Genomic DNA, 10315 nt, shown 5'->3' with positions numbered 1-10315 from the left:
CACCAGGTCCCTGGGAGTCCTGAGCTGCCCCTGAGGATTGGTGGGTGCCTGCCTGGACACATGCCTCCATAATGGAGGCCTCTATTAATCCCATTGCCTACTGATAGCTGCCCTCCTGCCCCTCCTCCTCCTCCTCCTCCTTCTCCTCCTTTTCTATCTCCTCCTCTTCCTCCTCCTCCTCCTCCTCCTCATCCTCCTCCTCCTCCTCCTCCTCCTCCTCCTTCTCTTCCTCATCCTCAGAGGGACTCACTCAGTGCCCTTGGCCTAGGCAAGCCAGGGCTGGTGCTCTGGCTGCTGCAGCTTCTATCCAGTGGGTGGGTGCAGGGTTCTGTTTCTGTCAATCCCTGGTTCCTGGGACCTTCCATGCCTCCAGCTCCCCCCACTCTCTACTCCAGACCCCTCCTCAAGGATGCCCCCTTTCCCCTTGCCCTCTGTCCCCCAGCTCCCCAACTAACATCTACTGTGTGCCTCCATGCACTACTTTACTGCCACCCTGCTTCTGTGCTTCAGCCCTGGGGGCCCAGTGCCAGCCCAGCTGCCATTTCACCATCCAGCAGGGGGACCTGCCCTAACCCCCAGCCACCACACGCACACACACTGCCCTGCACACACTCACGGGCTCCCCTGCCTGCAGCCTGCCTCTCAAACAGTCTCCTTCTGCCCCTTAGCCCCCTTACAGCCTCTGCCACGGCCCCCACCGACACCTGGGCATGAGCAGCACAGACATGCAACAAGCTCCACTCGCCCCTACTCCATTTGCTCTATGGTTGGTCAAGAACCTTTTTTCATGCTGTAGGGGAGGGAGTTGAGAAAGTCCAACGTCCTGGGGAGCAAGAACTGCAAACAGCAAACAGTTTTATTAATTTTATCATTTGTTTATTTATTATTTTAAAAAAATTTATTATTTTAAAAAATTTTTATTATTTTAAAAAATTCCCTCAGTCCTGGCACCCTTGGATAGGGCCCACTTTCCCGTATGCATCTCCCAATCCAAACCAAATAATATTGCATCCGCCGATCACAACCTAACCAAAGCAACGATTGCCATCTCAACATGCTTCACCTCAGACTGTATCCAGAGACTTCACTTGTGGAATGACAACCCTTCAGCTTCATTACTCGGGTGAGACCTTTCCTTTAATAGTACACTCTAATTTCATCTCAGGTAGTTCACTTTCTAACAAAGTCCCATAACCTAGACATACAACAGTTTCTGTGAGAGAGAGCTTATGTTCACACGTATCCATAAACTACTGCAAAATATATACCTGAAAGCAGGATTACACTAGAGTTTGCAGTGAGTACCTCCCTAACACTTCCTCTCCACTATTCCAAACTTGGAATCCATGATTGCTCAACAAATTGTTTGGCTTTGTATGTTAACTCTCTTTTCAATCACCAGGTTCCAGATGCCACCAGGATGCTGACTAGGCTTCCCTGGATTGAAGACCCCACCAATGTGTCCTGGAGCTCAGATTCCCCAGAGACACACCTTACTAGGGAAAGAGAGAGGCAGACTGGGAGTATGGACCGACCAGTCAACGCCCATGTTCAGCGGGGAAGCAATTACAGAAGCCAGACCCTCTACCTTCTGCAACCCTCAACGACCCTGGGTCCATGCTCCCAGAGGGCTAGAGAATGGGAAGGCTATCATGGGAGAGGGTGGGTTATGGGGATTGGGTGGTGGGAATTGTGTGGAGTTGTACCCCTCCTACCTTATGCCTTTGTTCACTAATCCTTTCTTAAATAAAAAATTTAAAAAAAAAAAAAAAAGAACTGCAAACAGTCCATCTACAATGTAACATTTGTGTCTCAGGCCGCCCAATCCCAAGTGCGCTGTGCATACTTTTGACTGGCAAAAATACCCCATCTGAGTGTGAGATCTGGCTGGGCTAGTGGCTCTTTCTGTGGACTAGGACACAGACAGACAGAGTTTTCAGGTTCAAAACCTGTACTTCCCAGAAGATGGTCATTCGCCACGGTTAAAAAAAAAAAAAAAAAAAAAAAAAAAAAGGCTTTTTATTTATTTTTTATTCCCCCTGCCTGGGTAACCTGTCTGCTACTTGTTTCTCAGTGAAAAAAGGGAAAGATCTTTTTTGGAGGGAAAAGGACCAAAATGCAGGCAGGTGGACTCCGTGGACGGTGGATGGGGAGTTGCTCCTGCCCTGGCACTAGAGCCCCAGCTGCTGTTCCAAGTGCTCTCTGATACCAGAGATCTCCGTGTGTCGTGTCATGACACTGTCTCCAGGACTGACCCTCAGGATAATGAGGTTCAAAACGAGGCAGGTCATATTGCCTTCAAAAGTAAATGCAGGGAGGTTTGGCGGTATGTCAGAGGGTTAAGGCCTTGTGGCGCTCACGAAAAGAGGGGACAGGTGGAAGGGTCTGGGGTCTGGCGCCCAGAAACCCACCTGCAGGGGAGTCGCTTTACAGGGGGTGAAGCAGGTCTTTAGGGGCTCTATCTTTCTCTTCCACTCTGTATTTCCCCTGCTCTCTCCTTTTCTCTCTGTCTGATGCAAGGTCAAAACAACAACAACAACCACAACAATAACCACCACAGTGACCAAGCAACAAGGGCAGCGAAAGGGGAACAAAAGGAGTGCAGGGGCTGTGGATTATTCGTGGCGCAGGCACTGAGCTGAGGCAATAACACCTTGAGGCAATCAATCAATCAATCAATCAATCAATCAATCAATGAATAAGTAATACAGGTAACAGAGATGTATATGTCCCTGTGTGTTTCCAGAGTTCATGTAAATGCACTTTTGTTTATTTCATCATTTATTTATTACCTTGCCACGAGAATTTCTTTTCATTGCTAAAAAAAAGTGTCCCATCAAGGGTACCAGGTGGTGCCACACCCAGTTAAGCACTCATGTTACAATGCAGGGGGACTGGGCTTCAAGACCCTGGTCCCCACCTGCCAGGGGAAATGTTTACAAGTGGTGCAGAAGTGCTGCAGGTGACGCTCTCTGCGTCACAAACTCTCTATCCCTCCCTTCCCTCTCAATTCCTGTCTATTTATTCCAATAAATAATCAAGAAAATTGAAAGTAAAAAAAAGAAAAAGGAAAAGGAAATATTCCACTACTTCAATGGGGCTACTCAGGATAATGCTTTCCTTGTTAAGATACTCACAGCATACCATATGCAGAAAGGCAAAGACACCATGTATTTTTTAACCCAGTTTTTATATTTATTTATTTATTTATTTATTTAGGTGCTTATTCATTATTGGTATTGATGAATTAATGTTTTACATGTCACATATTCTCTGGCTCTGACACCAGCGGTCTCAAGTACCCCTAGATGGTACTCTGCCTCTACAAAACCAATCCATTGACCTGTCCATGCATCCATCCATCCATCCATCCATCCATCCATCCATCCATCTAGCACTCAACCAAGTACAAAAGGAGATCTCTCCTTGAATGGTGAAGACAAACCAGGATGCATAGGTAGGTTGCAAAGGGGCGATTTCGGCTGAATAGGGCTGAGGGGCTGAACCAGGGAATGTGTTGGGGGGTGTGGGTGTGGGTGGGGTGAGCTGGAGACCTGTGAGTTGGGTCACCTCAGGGTCAGGGAGGGTGTGGAAGGGGTTGTGAACAGCTGTCACTGGAGAACCATCACAAGTGCTGGAGCTGTTGAGCAGGGCACACGCAAGAGAATACAAAGGAGAGAAGCAAAGTGCAGAGGAGAGGAGAGGGGAGAGGATGGTGAGGGCAGGAGAGGACAGGAGAGGACAGGAGTGGAGGGGACCTGAGAAACCTACCTGGACAAAGGCAGCATACAGACATCCAGGAAGGCAGGCAGGCATGCAGGCAGCTCTGGCCTGGGCTCCCTGGATCCCGGGCACACCTCCACCTGTCTTCTCTTGGCTGCCAGCCCTGAGGTCCCTTGTCGGTCAGCACTGGCTTCCCATTCTTCAGTTCCCTCTGTGCCAGGGCCCAGGCGTCTGGGCGCTGCTGGCTGACCTAGTGGCAGGGCAGTTGGGCTGCCCAGTGCCAGTGTGGCCAGCACAGAATGCCAGGGGCTAGGACATCACAGAGGGCTCCTGTGGTTGCTAGGCCACGGGGACCCCGCCCATCCAGTTGACCAGCAGCCATGACCACCACCCTGAACTTGACCTTGAGGGGTGGTGGCCAGCCACCAGAGTCAGATACCCAGGCCAAAGCAGGTGCAGGTCGGCCGGGCCAAGGGGCTAGGGGCAGATTGGTGTGTGTCTGGACATGGGGCTGGCAACTGACAGCCCAGGGCTGGGGACCAAGTTCCGCCAGGCCCCTGTCCCACCATTTGCACTGACATACAGTCTTGCTGACTGACTGACAGTCCCTGCCCCAGAGATACCCACACCAGGTCCCTGGGAGTCCTGAGCTGCCCCTGAGGATTGGTGGGTGCCTGCCTGGACACATGCCTCCATAATGGAGGCCTCTATTAATCCCATTGCCTACTGATAGCTGCCCTCCTGCCCCTCCTCCTCCTCCTCCTCCTTCTCCTCCTTTTCTATCTCCTCCTCTTCCTCCTCCTCCTCCTCCTCCTCATCCTCCTCCTCCTCCTCCACCTCCTCCTCCTTCTCTTCCTCATCCTCAGAGGGACTCACTCAGTGCCCTTGGCCTAGGCAAGCCAGGGCTGGTGCTCTGGCTGCTGCAGCTTCTATCCAGTGGGTGGGTGCAGGGTTCTGTTTCTGTCAATCCCTGGTTCCTGGGACCTTCCATGCCTCCAGCTCCCCCCACTCTCTACTCCAGACCCCTCCTCAAGGATGCCCCCTTTCCCCTTGCCCTCTGTCCCCCAGCTCCCCAACTAACATCTACTGTGTGCCTCCATGCACTACTTTACTGCCACCCTGCTTCTGCGCTTCAGCCCTGGGGGCCCAGTGCCAGCCCAGCTGCCATTTCACCATCCAGCAGGGGGACCTGCCCTAACCCCCAGCCACCACACGCACACACACTGCCCTGCACACACTCACGGGCTCCCCTGCCTGCAGCCTGCCTCTCAAACAGTCTCCTTCTGCCCCTTAGCCCCCTTACAGCCTCTGCCACGGCCCCCACCGACACCTGGGCATGAGCAGCACAGACATGCAACAAGCTCCACTCGCCCCTACTCCATTTGCTCTATGGTTGGTCAAGAACCTTTTTTCATGCTGTAGGGGAGGGAGTTGAGAAAGTCCAACGTCCTGGGGAGCAAGAACTGCAAACAGCAAACAGTTTTATTAATTTTATCATTTGTTTATTTATTATTTTAAAAAAATTTATTATTTTAAAAAATTTTTATTATTTTAAAAAATTCCCTCAGTCCTGGCACCCTTGGATAGGGCCCACTTTCCCGTATGCATCTCCCAATCCAAACCAAATAATATTGCATCCGCCGATCACAACCTAACCAAAGCAACGATTGCCATCTCAACATGCTTCACCTCAGACTGTATCCAGAGACTTCACTTGTGGAATGACAACCCTTCAGCTTCATTACTCGGGTGAGACCTTTCCTTTAATAGTACACTCTAATTTCATCTCAGGTAGTTCACTTTCTAACAAAGTCCCATAACCTAGACATACAACAGTTTCTGTGAGAGAGAGCTTATGTTCACACGTATCCATAAACTACTGCAAAATATATACCTGAAAGCAGGATTACACTAGAGTTTGCAGTGAGTACCTCCCTAACACTTCCTCTCCACTATTCCAAACTTGGAATCCATGATTGCTCAACAAATTGTTTGGCTTTGTATGTTAACTCTCTTTTCAATCACCAGGTTCCAGATGCCACCAGGATGCTGACTAGGCTTCCCTGGATTGAAGACCCCACCAATGTGTCCTGGAGCTCAGATTCCCCAGAGACACACCTTACTAGGGAAAGAGAGAGGCAGACTGGGAGTATGGACCGACCAGTCAACGCCCATGTTCAGCGGGGAAGCAATTACAGAAGCCAGACCCTCTACCTTCTGCAACCCTCAACGACCCTGGGTCCATGCTCCCAGAGGGCTAGAGAATGGGAAGGCTATCATGGGAGAGGGTGGGTTATGGGGATTGGGTGGTGGGAATTGTGTGGAGTTGTACCCCTCCTACCTTATGCCTTTGTTCACTAATCCTTTCTTAAATAAAAAATTTAAAAAAAAAAAAAAAAAGAACTGCAAACAGTCCATCTACAATGTAACATTTGTGTCTCAGGCCGCCCAATCCCAAGTGCGCTGTGCAGACTTTTGACTGGCAAAAATACCCCATCTGAGTGTGAGATCTGGCTGGGCTAGTGGCTCTTTCTGTGGACTAGGACACAGACAGACAGAGTTTTCAGGTTCAAAACCTGTACTTCCCAGAAGATGGTCATTCGCCACTGTTAAAAAAAAAAAAAAAAAAGGCTTTTTATTTATTTTTTATTCCCCCTGCCTGGGTAACCTGTCTGCTACTTGTTTCTCAGTGAAAAAAGGGAAAGATCTTTTTTGGAGGGAAAAGGACCAAAATGCAGGCAGGTGGACTCCGTGGACGGTGGATGGGGAGTTGCTCCTGCCCTGGCACTAGAGCCCCAGCTGCTGTTCCAAGTGCTCTCTGATACCAGAGATCTCCGTGTGTCGTGTCATGAAACTGTCTCCAGGACTGACCCTCAGGATAATGAGGTTCAAAACGAGGCAGGTCATATTGCCTTCAAAAGTAAATGCAGGGAGGTTTGGCGGTATGTCAGAGGGTTAAGGCCTTGTGGCGCTCACGAAAAGAGGGGACAGGTGGAAGGGTCTGGGGTCTGGCGCCCAGAAACCCACCTGCAGGGGAGTCGCTTTACAGGGGGTGAAGCAGGTCTTTAGGGGCTCTATCTTTCTCTTCCACTCTGTATTTCCCCTGCTCTCTCCTTTTCTCTCTGTCTGATGCAAGGTCAAAACAACAACAACAACCACAACAATAACCACCACAGTGACCAAGCAACAAGGGCAGCGAAAGGGGAACAAAAGGAGTGCAGGGGCTGTGGATTATTCGTGGCGCAGGCACTGAGCTGAGGCAATAACACCTTGAGGCAATCAATCAATCAATCAATCAATCAATCAATCAATGAATAAGTAATACAGGTAACAGAGATGTATATGTCCCTGTGTGTTTCCAGAGTTCATGTAAATGCACTTTTGTTTATTTCATCATTTATTTATTACCTTGCCACGAGAATTTCTTTTCATTGCTAAAAAAAAGTGTCCCATCAAGGGTACCAGGTGGTGCCACACCCAGTTAAGCACTCATGTTACAATGCAGGGGGACTGGGCTTCAAGACCCTGGTCCCCACCTGCCAGGGGAAATGTTTACAAGTGGTGCAGAAGTGCTGCAGGTGACTCTCTCTGCGTCACAAACTCTCTATCCCTCCCTTCCCTCTCAATTCCTGTCTATTTATTCCAATAAATAATCAAGAAAATTGAAAGTAAAAAAAAGAAAAAGGAAAAGGAAATATTCCACTACTTCAATGGGGCTACTCAGGATAATGCTTTCCTTGTTAAGATACTCACAGCATACCATATGCAGAAAGGCAAAGACACCATGTATTTTTTAACCCAGTTTTTATATTTATTTATTTACTTATTTATTTAGGTGCTTATTCATTATTGGTATTGATGAATTAATGTTTTACATGTCACATAGTCTCTGGCTCTGACACCAGCGGTCTCAAGTACCCCTAGATGGTACTCTGCCTCTACAAAACCAATCCATTGACCTGTCCATCCATCCATCCATCCATCCATCCATCCATCCATCCATCCATCTAGCACTCAACCAAGTACAAAAGGAGATCTCTCCTTGAATGGTGAAGACAAACCAGGATGCATAGGTAGGTTGCAAAGGGGCGATTTCAGCTGAATAGGGCTGAGGGGCTGAACCAGGGAATGTGTTGGGGGGTGTGGGTGTGGGTGGGGTGAGCTGGAGACCTGTGAGTTGGGTCACCTCAGGGTCAGGGAGGGTGTGGAAGGGGTTGTGAACAGCTGTCACTGGAGAACCATCACAAGTGCTGGAGCTGTTGAGCAGGGCACACGCAAGAGAATACAAAGGAGAGAAGCAAAGTGCAGAGGAGAGGAGAGGGGAGAGGATGGTGAGGGCAGGAGAGGACAGGAGAGGACAGGAGTGGAGGGGACCTGAGAAACCTACCTGGACAAAGGCAGCATACAGACATCCAGGAAGGCAGGCAGGCATGCAGGCAGCTCTGGCCTGGGCTCCCTGGATCCCGGGCACACCTCCACCTGTCTTCTCTTGGCTGCCAGCCCTGAGGTCCCTTGTCGGTCAGCACTGGCTTCCCATTCTTCAGTTCCCTCTGTGCCAGGGCCCAGGCGTCTGGGCGCTGCTGGCTGACCTAGTGGCAGGGCAGTTGGGCTGCCCAGTGCCAGTGTGGCCAGCACAGAATGCCAGGGGCTAGGACATCACAGAGGGCTCCTGTGGTTGCTAGGCCACGGGGACCCCGCCCATCCAGTTGACCAGCAGCCATGACCACCACCCTGAACTTGACCTTGAGGGGTGGTGGCCAGCCACCAGAGTCAGAGACCCAGGCCAAAGCAGGTGCAGGTCGGCCGGGCCAAGGGGCTAGGGGCAGATTGGTGTGTGTCTGGACATGGGGCTGGCAACTGACAGCCCAGGGCTGGGGACCAAGTTCCGCCAGGCCCCTGTCCCACCATTTGCACTGACATACAGTCTTGCTGACTGACTGACAGTCCCTGCCCCAGAGATACCCACACCAGGTCCCTGGGAGTCCTGAGCTGCCCCTGAGGATTGGTGGGTGCCTGCCTGGACTCATGCCTCCATAATGGAGGCCTCTATTAATCCCATTGCCTACTGATAGCTGCCCTCCTGCCCCTCCTCCTCCTCCTCCTCCTTCTCCTCCTTTTCTATCTCCTCCTCTTCCTCCTCCTCCTCCTCCTCCTCCTCCTCCTCCTCCTCCTCCACCTCCTCCTCCTTCTCTTCCTCATCCTCAGAGGGACTCACTCAGTGCCCTTGGCCTAGGCAAGCCAGGGCTGGTGCTCTGGCTGCTGCAGCTTCTATCCAGTGGGTGGGTGCAGGGTTCTGTTTCTGTCAATCCCTGGTTCCTGGGACCTTCCATGCCTCCAGCTCCCCCCACTCTCTACTCCAGACCCCTCCTCAAGGATGCCCCCTTTCCCCTTGCCCTCTGTCCCCCAGCTCCCCAACTAACATCTACTGTGTGCCTCCATGCACTACTTTACTGCCACCCTGCTTCTGCGCTTCAGCCCTGGGGGCCCAGTGCCAGCCCAGCTGCCATTTCACCATCCAGCAGGGGGACCTGCCCTAACCCCCAGCCACCACACGCACACACACTGCCCTGCACACACTCACGGGCTCCCCTGCCTGCAGCCTGCCTCTCAAACAGTCTCCTTCTGCCCCTTAGCCCCCTTACAGCCTCTGCCACGGCCCCCACCGACACCTGGGCATGAGCAGCACAGACATGCAACAAGCTCCACTCGCCCCTACTCCATTTGCTCTATGGTTGGTCAAGAACCTTTTTTCATGCTGTAGGGGAGGGAGTTGAGAAAGTCCAACGTCCTGGGGAGCAAGAACTGCAAACAGCAAACAGTTTTATTAATTTTATCATTTGTTTATTTATTATTTTAAAAAAATTTATTATTTTAAAAAATTTTTATTATTTTAAAAAATTCCCTCAGTCCTGGCACCCTTGGATAGGGCCCACTTTCCCGTATGCATCTCCCAATCCAAACCAAATAATATTGCATCCGCCGATCACAACCTAACCAAAGCAACGATTGCCATCTCAACATGCTTCACCTCAGACTGTATCCAGAGACTTCACTTGTGGAATGACAACCCTTCAGCTTCATTACTCGGGTGAGACCTTTCCTTTAATAGTACACTCTAATTTCATCTCAGGTAGTTCACTTTCTAACAAAGTCCCATAACCTAGACATACAACAGTTTCTGTGAGAGAGAGCTTATGTTCACACGTATCCATAAACTACTGCAAAATATATACCTGAAAGCAGGATTACACTAGAGTTTGCAGTGAGTACCTCCCTAACACTTCCTCTCCACTATTCCAAACTTGGAATCCATGATTGCTCAACAAATTGTTTGGCTTTGTATGTTAACTCTCTTTTCAATCACCAGGTTCCAGATGCCACCAGGATGCTGACTAGGCTTCCCTGGATTGAAGACCCCACCAATGTGTCCTGGAGCTCAGATTCCCCAGAGACACACCTTACTAGGGAAAGAGAGAGGCAGACTGGGAGTATGGACCGACCAGTCAACGCCCATGTTCAGCGGGGAAGCAATTACAGAAGCCAGACCCTCTACCTTCTGCAACCCTCAACGACCCTGGGTCCATGCTCCCAG

This window comes from Erinaceus europaeus (genome assembly GCF_950295315.1).
Source record: "Erinaceus europaeus chromosome 6 unlocalized genomic scaffold, mEriEur2.1 SUPER_6_unloc_1, whole genome shotgun sequence".
Lineage (NCBI taxonomy): Eukaryota > Metazoa > Chordata > Mammalia > Eulipotyphla > Erinaceidae > Erinaceus > Erinaceus europaeus.
Note: the sequence above shows the minus strand (reverse complement) of the source record.